Here is a 27,617-nt window from a genome sequence, read left to right on the forward strand (position 1 = left end):
TCCGTAGTCGGTATCCGTAGCCAGTCTTGTTAATGATCTCACTGAGGGGGTTCAGGCCTATGCAGAACAGCAGTGGGGACAGAGCATCTCCTTGGTAGATCCCGCACTTGATGGTGACTTGTGCTATGGGCTTGGAGTTGGCCTCTAGTGTTGTACGCCACATCCCCATTGAGTTCCTGATGAAGGCTCTTAGGGTCCCATTGATCTTGTACAATTCTAGGCATTCCAGTATCCAGCTGTGGGGCATTGAGTCATAGGCCTTCTTGTAATCAATCCAGGCAGTGCACAGGTTGGTTAGTCTGGTCTTGCAGTCTCGGCTGACTGTTCTGTCTACCAGTAGCTGGTGTTTTGCGCCTCTGGTATTCTTGCCAATTCCTTTCTGTGTCCCGCTCATGTATTGACCCATGTGCCTGTTCATCTTAGCCGATATGATGCCTGACAGGAGCTTCCATGTAGTACTGAGGCAGGTTATTGGTCGGTAGTTCGAGGGGACTGGTCCCTTCTTGGGGTCCTTGGGGATCAGGACCGTCCGACCTTCGGTTAGCCATTCCGGGTGTCCCTCGTTAACTAGCAGCTGGTTCATTTGTGCTGCCAGACGCTCGTGGAGTGCAGTCAGCTTCTTTAGCCAGTAGGCGTGAACCATGTCGGGCCCTGGTGCTGTCCAACTCTTCATACTGGAGACCCTTTCTTGGATATCTGCCACTGTGATGGTTACTGGACCCTGTTCAGGGAGGTCGCTATGGTCTGCCCTCAGATCCACTAGCCACTGAGCATTGCCGTTATGGGTTGCGTCCTTCTCCCATATGCTCTTCCAGTATTGCTCCGTCTCCAGCCTTGGTGGTGCTGTTCTCTTATTATTGTTCCCTTGCCACTGAGAGTACACCTTTGCTGGTTCTGTGGAGAACAGCTGGTTTATTCTCCTGCCTTCTATCTCTCTGGTGTACCTCCTCAAGCGGCTGGCCAAGGCTGTGAGTCTTTGCTTGGCAGTTTCCAAGGCCTCAGGTATGGACAGCTTGCTGTATTTCTTATGCACCTTCTTTGTCGCACCTTTCTGCAACTCCGTTAGTTGGCTAACCTCCCTCCGTGCTACTTTGATCTTGCCCTCTAGCCTCCTTCTCCATGGAGGGTACTGCCCCTTGTGGCTGTTCAACTTGTAGCCAAGCATCTCACTGATAACTGCTGCCGTATTGTAGATCAGCTTGTTAGTGTCGGTAATCGTGGCTGTAGGTATTGTCCGTAGTGCTGCATTAACATCATCTAGCAGACCTTCTGAGGGTACTTCACCTAATCTTGGTAACCGGCTACGGGGGGTCCAGGTTTCAAGCTTGGCCATGATCCTATCTTTCAGGTCAGTTCCTCTCGCACTCAACGATCCTTCTCCTGTCGCACTTGGGGCTATGTACCCAATCTCGGGTGGGGGTGATGATATCTCCCCCCTGACCTGGCGTCCTGACTCCTCCTTGCCGTAGCATTTATGTTGTACCTTGTCAATCTCTAGCTGTGAGAGCAGTCCCTTCTTTCGAATGTTGGAACACTGAGCTACTAGTTGTTTCGCCGTCATTGTGGATGTTGGGTATTGAAGAATCCATAGGTCCCTCATCCTATTCATGTAGCCCCTTCCGCCGGGGTTACTTGCGTAGTAGCATTCCAACAACGCCCTGTTTTTGTCTCTTGCCCACCGATGCCTTCTTGTTCCAGTAGCCCACTTCTCGTCAGGGTGCCCTGGTTCCTCAACACCTGATGCGGACCTTGTTGATCCGGGCGACGTCCGAGCCGGCATGCCTTCATATTTATCTGTCTCGCTCATGTCTGCGGTAGGCTCGCTTAGCATAGGGGGTCTAGCCTTAGGACCCTTACTATATATATATATATATATATATATATATATATATATATATATATATATATATATATATATATAGTGTGTGTATGTATGTGTGTGTGTATAGTCTGTCATCATAGTGTAATTCAATACAGGTAACCAAATGTGGTGCCTCAGTAAGGCCTGAGAAAGATAGTGTAAGACTTTTTGCTACGTGGATAAACAATCTTTATCTTCATTTAGGCTACATGGAATTTCACTACATGCTGTGGTGTCATGTATTCCCTTGATTTTTGCCTCTCTCTTTTGCTGGGAAGTTGCCTCTGTGCTAGAACTTTTATCAAAAATATGTCATCAAGCTATACCAGCAGGAGATATTTGCTCTTTTAGGTATTCTAAGCATTTGGCTGACCAGTGGGATTTTTCACAAGGAAAAGCCATTTCTGAAACATGTCTGTCAGCATTTTTCAGAGGCACAGACAAGAGTGTTGCACTGGTGGAAAGGAAAGAATGTACAGGGTGGAAGAAGGAGTAGTAAGTCAGAGACAGACTAAAGCTACTGATGTGGCAACAGCAAAGCAGTGAGGATGAATGAAGGGGCAGCTGAGTGAGAGATGGATAGAATCGATAGACAGGAATACCAATCAGAGACAGAGCAGCAGAGCATATAAGCAGAGACTGAAAATAGCGTGGAGGATTTTCTCTGCTGCCTCCTGTAATGACACCAGTGGGAGGAGATTACTGGGTACAACACAAAGCTAAGGTCTCCCCTGCTGATCACCAGGGAGCTTTATCAACATCAAAGGATGTAGTATATATGAAGGGGACGTTTACTTCCTGTGTGCCTTATGAACATGGTCACAGTCATTCTAATGAAAGTAAAATAGTTAATTTCCACTTTCTGCTTTACATATTTATTATATTAAAGAGCTTATCGTTTATTTTATATTCAAAACAACCAGATAGATTAGTTGTACCTAACCCTCTGATGTTACCCATTGGACCGTACTGCAGCGAGTGGTACACAGATAAACAACAAACAAACAGTTTTTTATAGTGGCAATGCAGTAACAGAGTTGACTGTACTGCATTAAAGGAAAAGTGATGGTTTGGGTTAAAATGCATGCTTTATTTACGGTACACGATCTTACATAAACATTGATCCTTTTAAAATGCCAATGTTTTGTCACAAATCCATTCAACCTAACCACATTCTATACTGACTCTGTTGCTCTATAACAGGGGTAGGCAACCTTTCTGATGGCAAGAGCCATTTAAAATTTCCTCAGATGTCAGTGTGCTATATAATTGCATTAGCAATAAATTTAATAACGCTCTATATGAACAGTTACACAATATATAGAACCACTTTATAGAATTATATTTGTTTGCAGATGTTGGCAGCTATCAGCGAATAGTTATCAGCTATTTTGAAACAAATCCATAACAAGAACTCCATAACAGCAAATGAACTGTACAACAGAAAATGCAAACGCTAATTATGGTCTCCTCACAACAATGATAAGAGAAATAAACTGGGCCAATATGGCATTGTAGCACTTACGTAGAGTTATATAAAGTACCAATGGATAATTACCAAGGTGATAAGTAATTTGGGCTAGTATCAGAAGACTGAGAACAACTCTTAGAGCTCTGGTACACGAATGGCAGAGAAACCAGACAAACACAGTTGTGTGGCTTTAAAAGTACTTTAGTGATGTTAAGCCTTGTAAAATAAATTTGTAAACAACACAGTACTTCAATAGGTTTAACAGAATGTCAAGTATAAAAAAAAATTCCCCCAAAGTAGCAAAAAAAATAGAATAAAATTGTGCACAAATAAAAGAATTAGTCTTTTTTTTAAGTCCAAATGATACCGGTGGGGCCCATGACAAACGGGTGTATGGCAATAGAATTTGTCCAACAAGGAGTGTGTGTGATTGTCTGTCCTACCGTACTACTTGTACAGTAGAGGATTGTAGTCCATGTGCGTGTGAGTGTGCGTGTGCGTGTATATGTATATCGTCTCCTAGGATCTTGGGTTGGCTCGCCATCCAATGAACACTGGAACACTCTGGGTTCTGGAATCGCTGACCTGGTCTTTGGATTCGTCCCATATAAAAACCTGACCTATAAACAATGGCCAAATATATGTCACGTCCCCTTTAAGGATAACTCTCACAAATTAAACTACAGTAGTGTCACAGTGCAGTAACAACTATTCAGATCAGCTATCATCAATTCAATCATCAATCAATTCAATTCAGTCATGTTGTACAACATTAAAATATCAAGTTTCAAAGTTCAAAGTATCAATATCCAAAATTTCACAGTATCAAGGTTCAATTATTTGTAACCTGCAGTAACATTAAAGATTATCTGCAAGGTTTTAAACATTCAGGAATTATAGTCACCATATAATTCATTTTCATTGTAAACATCAATTACATCCATCAAAATACTCGCTGTACATATATATATATATATATATATATATAAAATCACAAATAAATAAGTATATTACCCCTTTTAAGAAATGGAATAATATGCAAATGCTTATCAGAAATTGAACAAAGTGCAAATAATCAATCTCAATAACATGTAAACACAAGGACTCAAATAGGAGTATTAAATAGACGTGCTTAATCCTACTTGTACCATAGGCCTACTAGTACAAGCGGAAATACACTAAAAATTACCTCCAAGTATTCAATACTGAGTATAGTAAAACAACTGATTGACATCAAAAATTAAACAGGAAGCAGGATAAAGTCTGCTTGCAATTATCTCTCATAAAGTTATTTTTAGCTGCTTTAACCATTTACAGCTTTTCACATGTTAATAACTTAGATTATTAACTAACTAGCATAACAACAGTGCGTTTCAGAGACATCCAACAACTGTACCCACACTCCGCACATCACGTGTCTGATTAGCCACATTTAGCTTACCGCCGTCGAGTGGATGCTCAGCGTTACGTGAAGCCACAGCTCAGTAAACCTTCCGGTTTCGCTCTGCCCTTGACGACAACAAGTGCAAAACCATAATTTGTGAAAAAATATCAGTTTAGATGGTATTTTTTTAACTCGTTAGATGTTAATTTCTCCAGCTTACCGATAACAAAGTTTTAGTCCGTCTGCTCTGTTTGGCTGTAGAAGCAAGAGACTGAAAACTTGGGAGCTGGTACTAAGGAGGGACAAGAGCTGCCCAGAGCTTCACCGATTGGCTGACATGCGAGGAGTGGAGTAAAACAATAGGCTCTCATCAGAGCTCATCAACCCTCTGAAAAAACTTAACCCTCGTTTGACCAGAGCATATCATATATAATCTGCGTCCCTTCTATGTTTAAATAAATATTTTGATCTTGTTTCTCTTTCATTAACAGGGACAGTAAGAACAGAACAATGAACATTAAATGTTTTAATTTTTCTTCTCTTTTGTTTGAGATGATTTTAGGAACTGGGTTACAGCATGTTTGTTAATACAGAGACACACATGTTAAAGTGATCTCTGGTCTCCCACTCAGAGACGCAGGTCTCTGAGTGTCCAGCATTCAGACGGCTACCTGAGGACACTCTTCGTGCGAGAGAAAAAATGTTCACACAGACATGTAGAGCCAAATACTGTCAATAAGGCCTCTGCAATGTTCCGAAGACAGTTAAACTTGTCAGGTAGTGATGTCCAGCAGGTGAACATGCAGCTCCATGAACACGCACAGCTATGGATTCCAGCTGCTTCGATGTTGCATTAACTGGCATTAACTCAGCCAGTTAATGCGAGACAAATCTAACTGCTCATTAAAGATTTCTGGTTTGATCAGAAAATAAAACATTGGTCCATACACCTGAAAGTCCCAAAAAATGCATTGTGTCTCGAGTCTACGGGTGTATCCGTGTATTTCTGTGGTGCTGATGCTGTGCTGAGCGGAAAGCTCCTGAAGCTTTTGAAGTGTCGGAATATGGAAAGCCAACAACGTCCCTCTCACTAGTAGGCTAAGTTATTTTTAGCCAATTACAAGTTGAATGTGGTAGTTGGGGTTGTTAGCTAAGATACGTTTAGCTACCATTAAGAAGCGGCACAACTAATGTGTCTATGCGAGCTGATTTTCGATGTGCACCGCTGGCGCAACCATTTATTTTTTAATGCACCTTCTCAGATAAATTCACTGCGTGTCGTGCCAAGGGCTGGACTGGGACAAAAAAACAGCCCGGGCCTTTTGACTAAAGACCGGCCCACCAGGTATTAAAGCCATAAAGCCTTTGAATGATAACAAATGCTGTTGTGACAGTGATGTACAATCTTGTTGGTATATGTATGATTTCTATACATTTTATGTCAGATAAAAACTTTGGTTGTAAGCTCCAGATAATTATTTAATAACAGCCAGACATTTTAAATGAGAATAAGAAAGCATTTCTTTGTGCCCCCCTCTCCCTGTTAATGCCCTACCTGGCCCCCCTGGCAAAACTTTGCTAGACCCGCCCCTGCACAGTTACCAGCCGTCAGCTACTTAGAAAAGGATCCTGGTGTTATTTGTCTCTCAGAAACAGTTCATAACTTCCCTTTAACTCATCCATGTCACCTAAAAGGTAAACCTGTTTCTCCATCACCTGTTCAGCTCTGATGATTCAGTAAGGACATCTCCTGGTTTCATCTTCATGTTTCCCTCTCATCACATATCCAAACCGATATCATGACCAGGAGCTTTTCCAGCTGTGGCTCCAGCAAACATCTAGAAATTAATATTAAATAAATTCTAACAACAGCTGATCAGCTTAAACGTGCTGCTGTTGTTTAGGGCGACATCCGGCAGTTTCCTCTTTCTGGCGCAAAGTGGGCGATAAACAAACAAGAAAGAAAAGCCGATCAGCTGATCATTGATCAGTTTCATGATTGAAGTAGCAACAGGAGAGAGAGGGGGAGAGAATGAGAGGAGAAGAGGCAGCTGTGCAGCGTAATGACAGAATAACTCCACCTTTGTGTCTTTTTCCATCCTAGACAAACTGCGTCCCTTCTCAGCTCAACACGAAACGCGTAATAATTTCTCTGAATACGGGACGATTCCGTTTTTTACGGGATGGTTGGCAACTCTACTAACTAATCTTATGAATAAAATAAAGTTCACTATCAGTAACATCATAGCACCCACCCAGCTGTATAGAAACTCCATCATGCTAGCTAGCACGCAGTACGAGTTATTGTAACTGACTGTAAAAAGTCAGCACAATGAAAATAAACTCCACCTAAACTTGGTTTATATCTGACCCAGATAGACTGCAGGTCATAACTTCTTACCTGAAGTTCAGTTCACCTGACACTCGGACCGGCGGCTGCCTCGGGTCTCTCCTCCTCCTGCCTCCCCTCTCCCTCATTCACCTGCTGGCCTCCACCACTTGTTAATTTTACTGAATCTGTGGAAGCTCCGCCATAGCCACCACCAAACAACTGAGTTATTTTTACACACCGGCCAGCATCCGGCCAATCCACCACCTTTCATTATTTATACCGTTACAAAGAAAAAAAAGTCACCGCGCCACCGAGCAAATGCCTGGTATGCCGCGCGTGCCTAGGGTTGCCGACGCCTGCTCTATAACAACAACACCTTTGCACTAGTCTTAATTATTATTAAGACTAGTGCAACTATTAAACAACCTATCCTTCATCGCCCCTAGCTATCTTGCCGACCTTCTTAGCTTGTATACTCGTAGTCGAGCCTTAAGATCATCTGGTCAACTACTCTTGGTCCAACCTAGGTCCTGCCTCAAGATAGGGGCGATCGTGCTTTTGTCTCAGCTGCACCGAACCTCTGGAATAGTCTTCCTGTTACTATTCGTGCCTCGGACTCTACTCAATCTTTCAAAACATGGTTGAAAACTTAATATTTTATATTTTGAATTGACCCTATCTCTGAACTGAGGCCCGATATCTATTTTATTTAGCCCACACTCCTGGTTTAATTAGTGTTTCCCATCTGTTAGTATTAGTACTGGTGCTTGTTTTTGTACTTTGTTAATGTTTTATATCAATGACTTATTGCATTATTGTGAAGCACTTTGGTCTACCTTTGGTTTTAAATGTGCTATATAAATAAAATTGCATTGTATTGTGTATATTATATTAAGAAACTGCAGTACAACATGAGGAAAAACATGAGGAAAAATCTTTTACTATACACTACACTACTATACACTAACTTCTTATTTCATATTTTTCCTGTACTACTTTCTACATACTGGATACATCAAATATATGAAGAAAGATATATGGAATTATGTAGCAAAGAATTTTTTTTATAAATAACTCTAAACATATCTTACATTTTAGATTCCTGAAAGCCACCCTTTGCTTTGTTGACAGTGAGCTTCATGATGTAGTCACCTGAAATGGTTTTCACTTCACAGGTGTGCCTTGTCAGGGTTCATTTGTGGAATTTCTTGCCTTCTTAATGGGGTTGAGACCATCAGTTGTGTTGTGCAGAAGTCAGGTTGGTACACAGCTGACAGTGTAGAAAATTGCTAAAACTTTGAATGTGTCTCCAAGTGCTGTTGCAAAAACCATCAAGCGCTACGATGAAATTGGCTCACATGAGGACCGCAACAATCAGAAGAGATTTATTTGGGCCAAGAAACACAAGGAATAGACATTAGTGCCATGGTCCGGGTGAGTGCTGGGTTTTCCTGTGTGCCAGTAAATCCATCACTCGGCAGAGTCACCACACCCCCTCGTTTGTGGCACCTGTGTGTAATTTGCAGGGAGGCTCGTAAGACCAGCGTTCTCAAACATTCCTCACCGGAACGTCAGCTAACCCACCTTCACAGTGGATTGGATCTTGCTGCCTGTAACCACTCAACTCCCCGTCGCTGGCCTGCTACGATTCTCGGTGCTATTCACCTGCCTGCCTCCCTGCCCTACACTTCACAGTGAGTGTACACGAACTGGTTTAGCCTCACTTGGACCACTAATCCCCTCCTAGCCTCGCCATCAACCCAGACAAGTAAGACTATGTATTTTGTTGCCACCACTTCTTGGACTGCTGCGTGTGGCGCGGATTGACTCTACACTCCTTTCATTACAGTGACTCAGAGAAACCCTGCGACCCTGTACCTTGTATGCCTGCTCCGGAAAATCCCAAATAACGTGCCCAGCCCGATAAAGAGACTATTTCCTTTTGGCATTGCTGCTGCACACGCAGTGTGGTTCTTGTTTATTGGTTTAACAGTTATTTTGGAGATGGTCTAGCCAAGACTTGTTTACTTTCTCAGCATTCCTGGTAACAGCTTATCTGCTAGCCCTTGCTAATTACAGTGTTTTTAGCTATAGATTCTTAGTACCATAATCAGAAACTTTATGTTAGTAGGTAGCCAATGTTCAGAGGTCTATGTTTTCCCTCTCGCCCTTAGTTCACATATAGCATTTTTTGTTTCTTTTACCTCCTTCATGGTGTGCCATTTTGAGTGCCAAATAAATTGTTCGTTTGAACTATACCTCCGAGCCTCTGTGTGGTGTCTGCATTTGAGTCCACTTACCTGTGTCTGGCCGCCCGGTTGTGACAATTAGACCAGTGGAAATCTGTGCTGTGGTCTGATGAGTCTAAATTTGAGATCTTTGGTTTCACCTGCAGTGTCTTTGTGCGACAAAAGGTGAATGGATGGTCTCATGGTTCCCACTGTGAAGCATGGAGGTGTGATGGTACGGGGGTGCTGTTGGAGCTTAGACAGTTCAGGCCAATATTTTACTCATTTACGTCAGGCCATATTTAAGTATTTGTCAACAGTTTTCTGACCGTTGCCGTTTAATGTTGTTTTTGTTGTAACATAAAGGGAACATAAACGGAGCTCCCACCAGAGGCATTTGTTTGTATTTTTCGGTTTGTATGGAGAATAAATGTTTTGCCCTTTTTACCTTCGCCTCATTTTTGCTACTGAAAGGCATATAAGCGATTCAAGAAAAGCACGAGTCAGAAACTTTACGTCCTGCAAGCGGTAAAAAGGGACCAAAGGTTGCCGCTATAGGTGCTTTGCTGGTTAAACTATTGGGAATTTATTCAAAACTGAAGTCACACTGAACTAGCATGGCTACCACAGCATCCCACATCTATATGCCATCCCATCTGCTTTGCATTTAGTTGGATAGTCATTTAATTGTTGGATCATCCAGTTGACTGGACCTCCAGGCTATGTAACCAAGAAGGAGAGTGATGGAGTGCTAAGCCAGATGGCCTGGCCTCCACAGTCACCTGACCATAACCCAATCAAGATGGTTTGGGATGAGATGGAATACAGAGTGAAGGCAAAAGGGCCAACAAGTGCTCAGCATCTCTGGGAACTCTTTTAAGACTGTTGGAAAACTATTACAGGTGACGACCTCATGAAGCTCATCAAGAGAATACCAAGAGTATGACAAGCAGTAATCAAATCAAAGGGGTGGCTAGTTTGACAAATGTTTTGATTTATTTCACTTTTTTGTTCACTACAATTCCATATGTGTTCCTTCATAGGTTTGATGCATTGACTGAGAATCTACAATGTAAATTGGACAGGGTTAACACAAAGAGCCAGAAAATGATTTATACTCATGGTTTGGCAATGAAGCTAACACATGCATGTCTTTGGAACATCGGAGGATAGTCAAAGAGACACCCAGTGAGAAACGACACAAACACAGGGCGATGTATTCCTCATTTATCTGGCCATAGGATCAGCAATAGGAGAATGGAAATTCTGGTCTGTGGATATATGTGAGATGTGTGTGGGGTTTTTTTTTTTTTTTTTGTACCAGTTTTTCCTCAATGACAACCATGTGGTACAATCACAGTAATCACTTAAAAAAAACCTTACCTGGGTGCACCCTTCTAAATGTAAAATCAGAGTTCAAGTTTACGGACATTGTAACCTCCTATATCCACTTCTGCGAGGACAGCATTGTGCCATCATGCACCAGGGTGAGTTATAACAATGACAAACCCTGGTTTACTCCTAAACTCAAAGAGCTGTGGCTGGAAAAGAGAAAGGCGTTCAGAACATTGACTGTAGAAAACATGGACGACGCGACAGCTCCCCAAAAATGAAGCCAAAATGTCTCTATCGCCCCCTGGTGTCTGGCTGCAGTATAGGTCATAAACACCGCCTCCTCCATGTTAGTGGATGGGACTGCGGTCAGACTAAAATAAATTAATTCTCCTTAGATAATTTTTTTCCAAAGATTCTTTCTTTTGTTTTCAATAGTTCTCATCACGCTGATTGGTGTTCAATGAGTGTCCTTTCCCATAAGTTTGATTCTAATTCCTACCGCGGTGATGTTAAATTAGGGTGAAACGTCATCATAAGAGCTTTGACTGAGTCAAGGAGCAACTTGCGTATCTCTGTTCGCGAATAGCAGATAGAGCGTAGGCTCTGAGAGGAGGGCCAGCGTTTACGCTACGAAAACACGACCGAGTGTTTTAACCTGACAGCCTGAGGTGTTCTTCAGTAAACTGGACTACCCGACAGAAGGACCCGAGGCCCTGCTGCACTTTTTCGGTAAGTTAAACGTGTTTGTAAGCTAATCCGTAACTACCGTCCTTAGCTAGCTCCTGAGACCTAGCTAGCTAAAATGAGCACTCGGCTGTCAGGGTTCGTTTAGCTGTGCAGGTGAATGAATTTACTAAAGAAATCAAGAGAAACGCCCGGGCTGCTCAGTCACTAATTACTGTTACTGTACTTTTAATACAAGTATTATACTGTAAAAGCAACAGGCTGCACCCTGCTTCAGCTCCTGTGCAGAGCTGAATATTAAATATGTGCAAACAACAGCATGTTTTCAGTCTCTTGCCACATCTGTAAAGACAGTAACATTTTTTTTTTTTTTTAAAAGCTTGTACTTCAGTAACTCCTCATTAATCAGGAACTATGGATTAAAGTACTGTAGTGTACTGTAATACTGAAAAAAAATGTAAGAGAAGAACTTCAGATCCTGAGTGTGTGAGGACAGAAGAATCAGCTTTATTTCCATATTGAGGAATAAAATTTATATCCGAGTTTGATGGTTCTGTTGTCTTTGTGATTACAGGAGCTGCCCTTAGATTCAGACCTCAGCCCCATCAAGTGACAGCAGACAGATCATCCAACATGTTCACATGTTAACTCAGGGGTCTGCAACCTTTAACACCTAAAAGAGCCATTTGGACCCGGTTTCCACGCAAAAGAAAACTCTGGGAGCCGCAAATACTTTTTGACATCTAAAATGAAGATAACACTGTGTATATTGTTTTTTACCTTTATGCTTTGTGTGAACAACGTAAGTAAGTAAAGTTTATTTATTAAGCGCTTTTCACAGACAGGCAGTCACAAAGCGCTGCACACAAATATTAAAATAAACAATACAATCAATAAACATTATACACAATGTAAAAGATCAAATGTAAATAATGTAAAGAATATAAAATACGTAGATCAACAAAAGGCTTGTTTGAATAGTTTTTAACTCTTAAAGAAACATAACAAAAGGAAAGACACCCAGCTGAACTAAAATGATCAAGCAAACAATAACTGTTGTGAGCCGCCACCCTTATATCTCCTTTGGGCTTTTGGAGCCTTGACCTGACTTTTAAAAAGTAATTGGGGAAAAAAGCACTATGCTGTTTAAAAAAAAAAAAAAAAATAGATATTTGCAAAATTCTGCCTAAATATGTATTTTACCTGGTTAATGTGTGTGGTGGGGTGTGGTCTGCAGTGCCGCTGCAGTGGAGTCGCCGCAATCACGCCTCGCCACCTTAAAGTCTGTGCTCTCTCTGCTGTTGTGTTGTCAGGCTGTGAGCTGAAAACCTACAGCTGGCTGTATGCGTACAACAACCGTGTGTGAAAAGTGGTCAGTAAAGAGATGCTGAAAAGTGTGTTCATGCAAACATCATCGGGTCTGCCGTGGTATGTTGACAATAAGACTTATGGTCCTGAATCTCTGCGCACAGCGTCTGCAAAACGGGGGTTTCATCTTTACGCAGGACTGTAAGCTGTCATCTGTGAGGTGTGAGCGGTGTTTGTTTTTAACATAGTTCACGGTGGAGAACAGCTGCCGACATAATGTGGATCCAAAGATCCATAATTGGCCTACCTGGGGTCGAAAGTCTCGATAAATGCACGGCGTTTCGGCGGGTATACCGGCTTCCGCGAGTGTGACGCTTATTTTGAGTGATGAAAAAATAATAAGATATAATTTTATTTTTATATTTCAAAATCACAATAATCTTCCAATTTAGAACTACAAGTTAAAAAAAGAACTAAACACAAATAAAATACACTTCAGCTAAATACTTCTAATTTATTTTCCCAAACCACGTGGAGCCGCAGTATAAGGACAAAAGAGCCGCATGCGGCTCCAGAGCCCTGTGTTAACTGCAAAATTAACTGATGAAAACAGTACAAAGGTTAAAGTACCACACGTGCTGTAGTGAAAGCTGCAGCTGTTTTATTGATAAAGTTAAAGACGAAAAAACAAAAGGATTAATCACTCATGTAACTGTGTCACTATATATCAGCATTAACAGGACCTCAGTTTGGTGTTTCACAAAGGTGCTGATCTCAGACCTGCACAGCTTCCATTTTAAACACTTGATCTACTCAGCTGCATGAAGAGCACATGAGATTTTCTCTAACACAATTAAATAAAACCTGATGAAGGTCAAAGGTCGTCACTTGTATGTTGAACTGCAAACTTGTCATCTGGAATTTTTTCACAGTTTTTTTTACACATAGTGTGTTATTTACCATAAAGTGATTCAGAGTTATTCATACCAGCGTAACCAGAGAGGATCACATATTTTTAAATATATAACTTTCTACAGGACTGAATATAATATCTTTATGTAAAAGTCTGGAGCCTCTGGGGAGTATCTGAGTATTTATAACATTACACAAACCAAAGGTCTCATCATGATGAAATGCTGGGTTTATCCATCTCCTGGGGCGGGCCTACGGAGGAATGCTGAAGATTTCCCTGTGAGGGAGCTGCTGGTGAAGATCATGAGTCCTGCTTGATCAATGCGATAAGCTTCAGTCTTCCTGGTGTTTCTTAAATGATGCCTCTTACAGCGGGTCAACAGAACTTATGGCACAGGACAGCTGTGATGAAAGAAAGGGAAGAAGTTTCTCCAAACCTCTGGACCCAGAAACCCAGCTTGGTCCTGATGGTCTCCCTCACTAGTTTCTCTCCAGGGTGAATGTAGCTGTTGATATAATATGGACTCTATTATTAAATGAAAAGAACAAATTAGACTACACTACTGAAACGTTCTGCTGATGTTTTTAAAGTCTCCATGTTACCAGGATGTAGAGGGCTTTAAAGATTTAAACAGTTTTAGATCCATTACACTCACAGTCTTATGTTAAAATCTCAAAGGACAGCATTATATTTTTGATATTAACAGTAACTCTGGGCCTCTGTAGAGTGTGCAGATGATCTCATTGCTGTCTAAAAATGGATAAAAAAACATAAGTGTTGAAGACTATTAAGAGTAGCAGGTGTGTAGCATCGCTAACTAGCTAGCAACAAGCCTCCAACACAGTGCGTATGCTAGCGGCTAATCTAACTAACAAATTAACAACAGAGTGATTTTAGAACTATAAGATGATAAGCTGTGTGTCTTTTTTATAACAGTGATATGGTTGTATTTACCTTAATTAAACGAGTCGTCAGTCGCGGTAAACCAGCAAAAAAACTCGAGCAGCCGGGCTACGTAAAAAGTGTAGGGGGGCGTGTTTGCGGTCACGTCCAGCGGGTGTGTGGGCGGGAGCGTTACACAGTCGCTCCACCTCAAGTCACTACTGCGCAGACTCTGGCTCCAAATTTGCAAGATGGCAGCCTCCACAAGCGGGTATTTTCGCTTCATTTTTGCACAATGGTAGGAGGCGGGGTCGCGTCGTCCATGTTTTCTACAGTCAATGATTCAGAAGCGGAGACGGGGACTGCTACAGAGAGGCCAAGTACAGGTTCACTAAAGAAGTGGACATTGCTAAACATCAGCACTCTGAGAAGATGCAGCAGCAGATCTCAGAGAATGACTCGGCCTCTGTGTGGAAAAGTTTTAGGAATATCACCAACTACAAGCCTAAAACCCCCCACTCCACTGATGACTTGCTCTTGGCCAACACCCTTAACGACTTTTACTGCCGTTTTGACGAGCCATCAAGCAGCCTTCACACCTCCACCAGCCCCAACAGGTCTGTAGACGATGCTATCAACATGGCTCTACACTTCATCCTGCAGCATCTGGACTCCCCAGGAACCTATGCCAGGATCCTGTTTGTGGACTTCAGCTCTGCCTTCAACACCATCCTTCCAGACCATCTCCAAGGCAAGCTTTCCCAGATGAATGTGCCTGATCCCATCTGCTGGTGGATCACTGACTTCCTGACGGACAGGAAGCAGCATGTGAGGCTGGGAAAGAACGTCTCGGACTCCTGGACCATCATCATCGGCTCCCCCCAGGGCTGTGTTCTTTCTCCTCTGCTGCTCTCCCTGTACACTAACTGCTGCACCTCCACCCACCAGTCTGTCAAGCTAATCAAGTTTGCAGATGACACCACCGTTATTGGACTCATCTCGGACAGGGATGAGTCTGCCTACAGGAGGGAGGTTGAATTTCTGGTGTCCTGGTGCAGCCACAACATCTTGGTGCTGAATGCCCAGAAGACAGTGGATATTATTGTGGACTTCAGGAAGCACACAGCCCCACTCCCCCCATCATCCTGACTGACACCCTCATCACCACTGTGACCTCATTCCGCTTCCTGGGTACCACTATCATCCAGGACCTGAAGTGGGAGCCCACCATCACCTCCGTCATAAAGAAAGCCTAGCAGAGGATGTACTTCCTGAGGCAGCTGAAGAAATTCAACTTGCCAACACGGACGATGATGCAATTCTACACTGCAATCATTGAGTCCATCCTCACCTCCTCCATCACCGTGTGGTACGCTGGAGCCACTATCAGGGGCAAACAGAGACTGCAGCTTGTCGTACGCTCTGCTGAGAAGGTGATTGGCTGCAGACTCCCATCTCTGCAGGACCTGTACACCTCCAGGACACTGGGGCGTGCAGCTCGGATCACAGCTGACCCTTCTCACCCTGGACACAGTCTGTTTGACCTGCTACCCTCAGGCAGGAAGCTCCGGTCCATTCGCACCAGAACCTCTCGCCATAAGAACAGTTTCTTCCCCTCTGCTGTTGGACTCATGAACAATAGCCATATGACTGTTCACACCACTAACACATGACCCTACACTGTGTTCACTGCATCATTCCATCTTTGCACTGATCACCACCTGCATTCATGTATATATCTATCTACTTAGCACTTTTAATTTTAATTTTAATTTTAATTTAAGCGTTGTCTGACAGTATGTTTTGCACTAAGTACCGCAGCAATTTTCTAATGTTGTAAACCTGCTCAACATTTGGCAATAAAACCCTTTCTGATTCTGATTCTGATTCAAGATAAACCACAATTTCAATTACCAGAATCCAAATGGCAACATAGACTAGTTAGCTGATTGCAACAACCATTGAGTTGGAAAAATAGATTCAACCGCCCACACCCACTTCCCTTCTTGTTTGTGGGGATGTATAGAGTCCGTGAAAAGTCCTTAAAATAAACCGTCCGTAAGTCCAGGGGGATGTGTGTGAAGAAGGGGAACAGTAAGTTCAAAGTGGCGTGGTGTGATTTTTATTTATTTTTTGTTGCAGCTGGCCTACCACACTCTGTCAATTGGTCCGTCAATGGGATTGGCTCGCCATCGATTACAGGATCCGTTGAAATGCATCGAAAGGGAAAAAAAAAAAACCTGACCTGTCAACGACAGCGTTATAGGACATATTAAGTTCCCATGTAATGTTGGGATTAAATAATTTGCAGTGCCTCAATAATGCTATGCTTTTTATTAATAATAAGTGTTATAAAGTTATATAGTGTAGTATTAAGTGGACACAGCCCTGAAAAATAAAGGCCTGAGACCAAGTGTCTTTGGGGAGTAGAAAGCTGCAGACTCTCGCTCACGCTTGCCTGGGAAAATGTAAATGAGAGGGGACCAGCTCTAGTGGAAAGTTACTGAGACACTGTTGTTTAGACTAGAATGAGAGAGATTCTGCAATAAAACTGTTAGGGGCACACCACCATTTTGAGATCCGTGGCAGCGTGTCATGCAGGGCGCATCTCCCTTCTAGAAGTAATAAAGTGTTAAATTGTCTACTGAGCAGTGTTTTGTCTTCCATTGGATGCCTCTGAGGAATCAAAAGAACTCGGTGAAGTGTTGATATTTACACCTTAAATCTTAAGGCCAATAATCACAATTCACAATTTGCTATTACCTAAGATGTACTATTTGTAACGTTACCCATGTTACAAATGGAAAATAAACAGTAAAACACATAATAATCTGTGCATCAGTTTCAAATGCGTGAATCTCCGTCTATTTTTCCTCGCTAGCGTGCTTATGGAGGATTTGCGAGAGAGGAGGAAAAGCCTGTGCTCTCTCAGACAGAGATGCCGGGTGGGGCACTGAGTTTGCACACTCGGGTAAGTTCTCAGTTTCCTTAATTTCCTCTGTTTGTTTGTTTGTCTCTGTCCGTGAGATTGTCACATTCGGTGGAATTGTCATGTTCGGTGGAATTGTCCTGTTCGGTTAGATTGTCTTGTTCGATTGGGATGACACGTTTGGTTTCATCATAAGCTGAAAACGGTCTTTGCACACTTTCAGTACGGGGCACAGCAAAAGCTGGTGACATTTTAGGTGGCTTGCCAGAGTTGGAAAAGGACATGGGTATCCAGGTAGGTACTCGGACTCTGAGTCATCATCCTCCCGAACAACCGTTTGCCTTGTGTTCCGCCAAGCATGGGGCTTTCGGGAACTGTTTTCTGTTGACTCTGTGATAGGTATGAAACTACAGGGGAGGAGCAAGTCTCTGTGTAATGTTCGGACTGGTCTTTCTTTCGCTTCTGGTTTAACTGTATAGACTGGTAGTTCACCTGTTTTTCTCAGAACCAAATAAACATCATCCTCCCATCTGTTTGCCAACTTATCCCCCTCGCCGCCTACTTCCTCAAAGTTTTCAGGAACAGCAGTAGTATGTAGGGCTAAAGACTCAACTAAGTGACTCTGGATCCAGGTCTACAGAATTAACTGAGTGTCTTTCACAGATGGCCTGTACGACCCCTCTAGGGACTGTTTCTATGTCATCGCTGCTAACGTGAATGAGAGCGAATTGCTTGATCCTTTCACTTTCCTTCATCACCTGAACTACCATGAGAGCGACGAGACAGCGCATCCACATCTACGCTTTGTTTACCAGCCCTGTACTGGAGTTGGAATGAAAAAGTGGACAAGGCTGAGAGCCAATGGTAACTCGTCATGTCCAGTTTTGCAGATGTTAGAATGTATGTTAACGGTTTACTGTCTGTCACTACTGTGAATTCTGTACCATAAAGGTAGTCTGAGAACTTTTCAGTGACAGCCAAGAATTCTAGCTTGTGGACCGGATATCTCATTTCACTTTTTGAAAGTCCTCTGCGAGCAACTGATCCCGACAACAACAATGTCGGGATCAGTTTCATTTTTTATTACGACTGGCGGCTTACAGGGCTGCTTGGCTTGCAGGTTAACAAGACCAGTCAACACAAGCAGACCACTGGGCAAGGGAAAGGCTGATGACTGTTCAACAACTGCACATTTCTCATTGAAATGTGCAGTTTCAATGAGGCTTCCAAAACTGCCGTCTGCCGTGCTTCCACGACAGTTTGATGTTTACCTGTTAATTTTGCACACCCAAGACTGCAGTCGTTAGCTGCTTCCTGGCGCATTCCGAGGATTTTAAGGAGTGCTCGGTAACTATAGGGGACTGGCTGAAAGTTTGCACTGGACTTATGGAGGTCAGTATAAAGGGCATCTAAAGTGTTTGTACCTATCAAAATCTGTTCTCGCGCCTCAGCTCGCAGAGGGGGAATAACTAATGCCAGGGTGTTAACATTAATGTCTGAACCCACAAAATCCTTAGGAAAAGTGATTGAGAGCTCTACATAACCTAAATAAGGGACAGATTGGCCATTTCCACCCTCTACATCCAGGAGATCACCCAGCAGGTTTATAGGCAAGTCTGAGAGGTGCTGCTCATAAAAACTCTGCCAGCAATGATGACAGTAGCAGAAGTTCTGGTTCCAACCAAACCCTTTGGGGGCTTACAGACTGTGTTTTTTACTGAGCTTTCTTTAAAAAGGCCCTTTGTGGTTCGGGATAAGAATTGTCTCCTGAAGCCCCCACTTGTTCCACACTGGAGGCTGGGATTAGTTTAAATGGGGCTCGTCACTGGCCCTAGTTGAACCCCCCCAAAAACCCATCTCCACAGAGACTCTGTCAGCTTCCAAAAAGACAAAAAACAAACTAAAAACCAGCAACAAACAACTTAAACATAAACAATTACAAAGAAAGAACAATACAGTATCCACATCTGAACCAAAGAGTAAAACAGTGAAATGTGGATTATTAAATATTAGGTCTCTCTCCTCCAAGTCTCTGTTAGTACATGACTTAATAATTGATCAACAAATTGATTTACTCTGCCTTACAGAAACCTGGTTGCAGCAGGATGATTATGTTAGTTTAAATGAATCAACACCCCCGAGTCATTCTAACTACCAGAAATCTCGAAGCACAGGCCGAGGGGGTGGTGTGGCAGCAATTTTTCACACCAGTCTATTAATTAATGAAAGACCAAGACAGACTTTTAATTCATTTGAAAGCCCGATGCTTAACATTGTCCACCCCAGCTGTGAAACTCAGAAACCAGTCTTACTTGTTATCATCTATCGTCCACCTGGGCCTTACACAGAGTTTCTGTCTGATTTCTCAGACTTTATATCTAATTTAGTTCTGAGCTCAGATAAAATAATTATTGTGGGTGATTTTAACATCCATGTAGATGCTAAAAATGACAGCCTCAACATGGCATTTAATCTGTTATTAGACTCAATTGGTTTCTCTCAAAATGTAAAAGAACCCACCCACCACTTTAATCACACTCTAGATCTTGTTTTAACATTTGGCATAGAAACTGAACATTTAACAGTGTTTCCTGAAAACCCTCTCCTGTCTGATCATTTCCTGATAACATTTACATTTACAATAATTGATTACACAGCAGTGGAGGGTAGACTTTATCACAGTAGATGTCTTTCTGAAAGCGCTGTAACTAAGTTTAAGAATATAATCCACACACTGTTATCATCGTCAATGCCCTGTACCAACACAGAGCAGAGCAGCTATCTGAATGCTCCCCAACAGAGGTCGATTATCTTGTTAATAATTTCACCTCCTCACTACGGACGACTCTGGATACTGTAGCTCCAGTGAAAACTAAGGTCTCTAATCAGAAGTACCTGACCCCGTGGTATAATTCTCAAACACGTACCCTAAAGCAGATGACTCGTAATCTGGAAAGGAAATGGCGTGTCACAAATTTAGAGGATCATCATTTAGCCTGGAGAAATAGTTTGTTGCTTTATAAGAAAGCCCTCCGCAAAGCCAGAACATCTTACTATTCGTCACTGATTGAAGAAAATAAGAACAACCCCAGGTTTCTCTTCAGTTCTGTAGCCAGGCTGACAAAAAGTCAGAGCTCTTTTGAGCCAACCATCCCTTTAACGTTAACTAGTAATGACTTCATGAACTTCTTCACAAATAAAATTTTTATCATTAGAGAAAAAATTACCAATTATCATCCCACAGATGTAATATTATCTACAGCTACTCTTAGTACCATTGATGTTAAGTTAGACTCTTTTTCTCCAATTGATCTTTCTGAGTTAACTTCAATAATTACTTCCTCCAAACCATCAACGTGTCTTTTAGACCCCATTCCTACAAAACTGCTCAAAGAAGTCCTGCCATTGATTAATTCTTCGATCTTAAATATGATCAACCTATCTCTAATAATCGGCTATGTACCACAGGCCTTCAAGCTGGCTGTAGTTAAACCTTTACTCAAAAAGCCATCTCTAGACCCAGCAGTCTTAGCTAATTATAGGCCAATCTCCAACCTTCCTTTCATATCAAAAATCCTTGAAAGAGTAGTTGTCAAACAGCTAACAGATCATCTGCAGAGGAATGGTTTATTTGAAGAGTTTCAGTCAGGTTTCAGAGTTCATCACAGCACAGAAACAGCTTTAGTGAAGGTTACAAATGATCTTCTTATGGCCTCTGACAGTGGACTCATCTCTGTGCTTGTCCTTCTTGACCTTAGTGCAGCATTCGATACTGTTGACCATAATATCCTATTAGAGCGATTAGAACATGCTGTAGGTATTACAGGTACTGCACTGCAGTGGTTTGTATCATATCTATCTAATAGACTCCAATTTGTGCATGTAAATGGAGAGTCCTCTTCACACACTGAGGTTAATTATGGAGTTCCACAGGGTTCAGTGCTAGGACCAATTCTGTTTACATTATACATGCTTCCCTTAGGCAGCATCATTAGAAGACATAGCATACATTTTCACTGCTATGCAGATGACACCCAGCTCTATCTGTCCATGAAGCCAGATAACACACACCAATTAGTTAAACTGCAGGAATGTCTTAAAGACATAAAGACCTGGATGGCCGCTAACTTTCTGCTTCTTAATTCAGATAAAACTGAGGTTATTGTACTCGGCCCTGAAAAGCTTAGAAATATGGTATCTAACCAGATTCTTACTCTGGATGGCATTACCTTGGCCTCCAGTAACACTGTGAGGAACCTTGGAGTCATTTTTGACCAGGATATGTCCTTCAACGCACATATTAAACAAATATGTAAGACTGCGTTCTTCCATTTGCGCAACATCTCTAAAATTAGAAATATCCTGTCTCAGAGTGACGCTGAAAAACTAGTTCATGCATTTATTACTTCCAGGCTGGACTACTGCAATTCATTATTATCAGGATGTCCAAAAAACTCACTGAAAAGCCTTCAGCTAATGCAAAATGCTGCAGCAAGAGTACTAACAGGGACTAGAAAGAGAGAGCATATTTCTCCTGTTTTGGCTTCCCTTCATTGGCTTCCTGTTAAATCCAGAATTGAATTCAAAATCCTGCTCCTCACATACAAGGTCGTAAATAATCAGGCCCCATCTTATCTTAATGACCTTGTAGTACCATATCACCCTATTAGAGCACTTCGCTCTCACTCTGCAGGCCTACTTGTTGTTCCTAGAGTATTTAAAAGTAGAATGGGAGGCAGAGCCTTCAGTTTTCAGGCCCCTCTTCTGTGGAACCAGCTTCCAGTTTGGATTCAGGAGACAGACACTATCTCTACTTTTAAGATTAGGCATCAAACTTTCCTTTTTGCTAAAGCATATAGTTAGGGCTGGACCAGGTGACCCTGAATCCTCCCTTAGTTATGCTGCAATAGACGTAGGCTGCCGGGGGATTCCCATGATGCATTGAGTTTTTCCTTTCCAGTCACCTTTCTCACTCACTATGTGTTAACAGACCTCTCTGCATTGAATCAAATCTGTTATTAACCTCTGTCTCTCTTCCACAGCATGTCTTTTATCCTGTCTTCCTTCTCTCCCCCAACCGGTCGCAGCAGATGGCCGCCCCTCCCTGAGCCTGGTTCTGCCGGAGGTTTCTTCCTGTTAAAAGGGAGTTTTTCCTTCCCACTGTCGCCAAAGTGCTTGCTCATAGGGGGTCATATGATTGTTGGGTTTTTCTCTGTATCTATGAAACGCCTTGAGGCGACTTTTGTTGTGATTTGGCGCTATATAAATTGAATTGAATTGAATTGAATTGAATTGAATTGAATTGAATTGAATTGAATTCCCAACTGTTTTGTCTTTCTTTCAGTTGTTTTTTCTTTCTGGCAACTAAGGACGGGTTTGGTTCATTTTCACATGATGAGGCAACGTGTCTGTCCTCACCACAGTAAAAGCAGTACCAAGGGCACGGTTTTGCATTGGTTTTAAACCTTCTTTTTACGGGACAGGCCTCAACTTTGGCATTAATTGTCTTGCACTTTGACTTTGATTGCTTGGGCTGATTTTGTTTTTGACTTTCCATTTTCCAACTGTTAAGTTGTGCACTCAAATCAGCTAATTGTTTCTTTAACACAAAGTCTGATTCACTGCTACTTATTGTTTGTACATTTGACATGACCCATTGCTTTGGATTGTTGGGGCCAGGTTTGTTCTGACCAAGATGTTGTCTCACACGGCCGACTGGCGCTTGCTTCTTCTTCAGTGTGTAAAAGCAAGAGTAACGAAGGTGGACTCTCCTTTCTTTCTCCTAACTGGAGGTCACTGATGAGACTGTCCTCCCAACAGCCACGAAGGAACTGCTTTAACAACTGCTTGTGAAAATCTGATGCACTGACACCTCTGTGCCGCATAGCTTTTGTCAGACAAACATGTAATCTTTGCAAATAGGCTGATGGTCTTTCTCCTTTATTCTGAAGCGTGTTCATAAATCGCGCATAAAGCTCATCACCATCTTCGACAGCTCCAAATGCAGAGTCTAGTACTTTCAAGTACTCAGAGGGTTTAGCATCTAGGCCTAAACGCTTTGTGATATCTAGCAGCAAAAGGCTGTCAAGTATTCTTTGTGTGCAGTTCAAGTCAGAAATGGCTGGTCATTTATGAGAACTTCAATACTTGTGCGCCATGTATCGTAATCTGCTTCATTGTTTGGGTGGGGGATGCGCCCAGAGAAGGCTCTAAACCTACTTGGCATGGGCGAGTGTGAAGGCATTTCACTACTGCGCACTACATGTTCAACCACTACTCGCTGGACACTTGGTGGATTAAGCCAAGGATAGAGTTGTGTCGGCAAGTTAAGATCAATCAGGTTTTGGTTTAAGGTTGGGGTCGGAACCTTAGACTGTGAAGAAGTTCTCCTTAGAACCGAGAAGCTTCTTCAGTTCTAAGGAGAAGAAGAAGCTTCTCGGATGAGGGGTGAAACGTCTTCAGCAGAGATGGGCAGTAACGCGTTACTTGTAACGCATTACTGTAATCAAGTAACGCGTTACTGTAATCCGATTACTTTTTTCAAGTAACGAGTAAAGTAAGGGATTACTATTGCAAAAACGGTAATTAGATTACCGTTACTTTCCCATAGGAACGCTGCGTTACTGCGTTACTAAAACCGTGATTTTTTTTGCGAGAATGTCTCATGACAGTGACGTAAGCAAGTGCCACGTTCGTGACAACAGCTGTGTGCAGATCAACAATGGATAATATATCGAGTGCGGGAGAGAGTATGAGCATGCAGCGTTTAAAGCGTGGAAGTACTGACCTTACTTTAAGTTTGATTCCATAAAAAGTGACCCTACCGCCTACTGGTGTTGGCCAGAGGGGCCGATGGCACGATATGGCAGCCTTGCTTCTGTCAGTCTGCCCCAGGGCAGCTGTGGCTACAACCGTAGCTTGCCTCCACCAGTGTGTGAATGTGAGAGTGAATGAATAATGGCATTGTAAAGCACTTTGGGTGCCTTGAAAAGCGCTATATAAATCCAATCCATTATTATTATTATTAAAAACATTAGTGTCCGTTGTGTGTGGGAAGAAAACGTCTTTTTACAGCGAAAAAACCCCCCTAAACTTCTAAGCAAGCACCGAGTGCGCAACGACATAATGGGAAACTCACAGAGAAACTCGCAGATTCTTCCACTGACCGCTGCGGCACACCTGCACCAGGGTAAACCTCCGCCTACCCTACTCCTGCTTTACAGGTGAAAATAGAGCAAAAGGACAGCTAGTCTTAAGTTAAAAGGTTAAAACTAATAAAACAAGTTTTAAAAAGGGACTTTTCCATTTGATTACATTTTGTATGATGGATTGTAGAAAAAGTAGAATTGGGCCGATAGATCTATCGCTTTATCACCTATTCAGGTTGTAAATTGTTTTTTTAAAAAGTAACTAAGTAACCACTTTTTTGGGGAAGTAATCAGTAATTAGTTACTGATTACTTTTTTCAAGTAACTTGACCAACACTGGTCATCAAGCAACTTAAAGAAGTCCAGACGCTTTTCTTTGCAAGCTCCTTTGACTACGATGACCTGGATGACTGAGAACCTTCACAGACAACTCTTTAAGTACTATTTTCATTTTACCAGACTTCGGTTTTGATTGTTTCTTATTGTTGTAATATTTAATAAGATGAGTCTCATGCAGTTTCACAATATCTCCTGGCTGCTGGCTCACAAATTGCAACACCAATGTGTCTCTAAACTCTAAGATCAATAGTCTTTTTTTTTCCGTTTTGGTACATTTTATCCAAGCCATACTTAAATATGGGTTACAAATGCATTTGTATACAGCCCAAGGTTGAGCTGATACGCTCTCACTGGACTGTTTGATATTATGATGAGAATGAAGGTGTGATATTGATGTGACACAAGAAGCTAGTGAGGAGGTGGAAGGTGGGTGAAGTAAGGTGAAGAACTGTGTAGATGGTGCTAAACCCAAAGGGCATAGTATCAGTCCCACTGTTCGTGACATAAAAGGAAGTGGCAGAATGTATCCTGCATAACTTCAAGGTGTGAAGATTGACGACAAAATAACATGCAAAATACATACAGTATGATAGGTTCTTCATACAGTCCAGTATAGAATCTGTTATCTACCTGAAAATGTAGGTCCACTCATAATTGTCAGCAGATGACCAGAAGCAACTCAGAGTTTTCACAGATAATGAAAATAGAGTGGTATTTGACCAGAAGCTTGATTTCAAATAACTGCAGGCAAACATATGATAAGCAAAATTGCAGTGACTGACTGAATGTGTAGGAAGGGTTTTATTTATTCTCTCTTTTTAAAAAAAAAAAAAGTATTTATTTTTTATCCCTATAAGGATAGGACGGGGATTAGAGAATGGGGAAAAAATCCTTATTGTTCCATGTGGGATATCCTGAGCATGAGTATCAGATGTTGACAAGCTGCATTTCTATTTTTTTTTTTTTTTTTTTAGCAGTGATGGTGAATTTTGGACACAGTCATTGTTAAAAACTGAAAAAAGAAAAAGACAGACATGTGGGGAGACTGATTAAAGGAATGAAAAATAGAGTTGTCTTTAGAGGATGTGCAGTAGCAATGGCAGCTCTTCTATCCAGAGTCCACTTCAAAATAATATACAGTCACACTGCAGTTGTGTGATAACAATAAAAGTAAGAAACAAAATGCAATAGTAAGCTGACGGCAGACACAAGAAAGCAACAAAGGCAAACTGGTGTGAGGAAATGTGGAGAATAGATACAGATGACATAAAAGAAGGAAAGCTCATCTCATTCCTGTCTGCAGATGTAAGCTATATGACATTCAGGCTGGACTTCTGGCTAGCAGCAGGGCGGAAAATTCCATCTGTGCCCACTGAGGTGCTATCAAAAAGCACAACTACATTGTATCTCTCTCTCTCTGTCTGTCTGTCTGTCTGTCTGCATGCGTTGATGGATTAACAACGTCCGTGTCAGTGTGTCCTGGTTGAGGAACCAGGACACACTGATGAGAAGTGGGCTACTGGAACAAGAAGGCACAAGTGGGAAAGAGATGAAAATAGTGTGCTGTTGGCAGCTGCTAGTTGATGACAGACACCCAGAATGGTCAGAAAGTCCTGATCCCCAAGGACCCCCATAAGGGACTGGCCCCATCCAACTACTGGCCAGTAACCTGCCTCAGTACCACATGGCTAAGATGAGGAGGCACATGACTCAATACACGAGTGGGACACAGAAAGAAATTGGCAAGAATACAAGAGGAACGAAACACCAGCTACTGGTAGACAGAGAAGTCATCCAAGACTGCAAGACTAGGCTGACCAACCTGTGCAGTACTTGGATTGACATCAAGAAGGCTTATAACTTGATGCCCCACACCTGGACCCTGGAATGTCTAGACCTATACAAGATCAACAGGACCCTAAGAGCCTTCATCAGGACCTTAATGGGGATGTGGCAAACAACACTGGAGGCTAACCACAAGTGACCATCAAGTGTGGGATATACCAAGGAGATGCTCTGTCCACACTACCTTTCTGCATAGGCCAGAATCCTCTCAGGGAAATCACAAGACTGGCTACGGATACCGACAACAGAATGGAGCGATTGTCAGCCACCTCTTCTACATGGATAACATCAAGCTGTATGCTAAGAGTGAACGAGACGTGGATTTACTGATCCACACCACCAGGATATGCAGCAATGACATTGGAATGTCGTTCGGACTGGAGAAGTGTAGTTAGATGATAACGAAGAGAGGAAAGGTAGTCAGAACTGAGGGGATCTAACTACCAGAATGCAGCATTGCAGATATAGAGGACAGTTACAAGTACCTGGGGATGCCACAAGCAAATGGGAACCATGAAGAGGCTGCTAGAAGTACCTGCAGAGGGTCAGGCAAGTCCTGAGGAATCAGCTGAGTGGTAAGAACGAGATCCAGGCCCTAGGCCCTGCCCGTGATCAGGTACCCTGCTGGGATAATAAGCTTGCCAGAGGAGCGATAGAGGAAATGGCTGACATCCACCAGTGGCTGGGCAAAGCTTGACTGAAAGACAGCAAAGAGGCACTAATCATGGCAGCACATGAACAAACTCTGAGCACAAGATCCATAGAGGCTGGGGTCTACCACAAGACCCCAGGTGCAGGCTGTGTAAAGATACCCCTGAGGCTATTCAGCACATAGCTGCAGGGTGCAAGATGCTAGCAGGCAGAGCACATGGAATGCCATAACCAAGTGGCTGGCATAGTGTACAGAAACATCTGTGCTGGAAGTCCTGAGGTAAAAATGGGAGACACCCCCTAGGGT

At 42.5% G+C, this 27,617-nt stretch overlaps 2 long non-coding RNA genes and 1 pseudogene across 3 annotated transcripts in view; 2 read left to right on the forward strand and 1 right to left on the reverse strand.

Moving 5' to 3' along the window:
* Positions 1–27,617, forward strand: part of LOC146502758 (uncharacterized) — a 453,186-nt gene that overhangs the window by 80,079 nt on the left and 345,490 nt on the right. The gene's annotated exons all lie outside the window — the stretch shown is intronic.
* The window catches only part of LOC146502762 (uncharacterized), a 146,408-nt gene continuing 122,186 nt past the window's right edge, over positions 3,396–27,617 (forward strand). Inside the window, exons 1-2 of the long non-coding RNA XR_014869372.1 lie at positions 3,396–3,511; positions 3,821–5,849. This is a non-coding gene — a long non-coding RNA (uncharacterized LOC146502762). The remainder of the gene's footprint in view (positions 3,512–3,820; positions 5,850–27,617) is intronic.
* On the reverse strand, positions 13,242–18,124 carry LOC146502763 (uncharacterized; annotated as a pseudogene). The gene is made up of 3 exons (XR_014869411.1): positions 18,041–18,124; positions 14,471–15,945; positions 13,242–14,021 (listed from the first exon to the last, which is right to left on the reverse strand). The product of XR_014869411.1 is annotated as an uncharacterized LOC146502763 (transcript).

Source organism: Neolamprologus multifasciatus, chromosome 15 (genome assembly GCF_963576455.1).
Source record: "Neolamprologus multifasciatus chromosome 15, fNeoMul1.2, whole genome shotgun sequence".
Taxonomy (NCBI): domain Eukaryota; kingdom Metazoa; phylum Chordata; class Actinopteri; order Cichliformes; family Cichlidae; genus Neolamprologus; species Neolamprologus multifasciatus.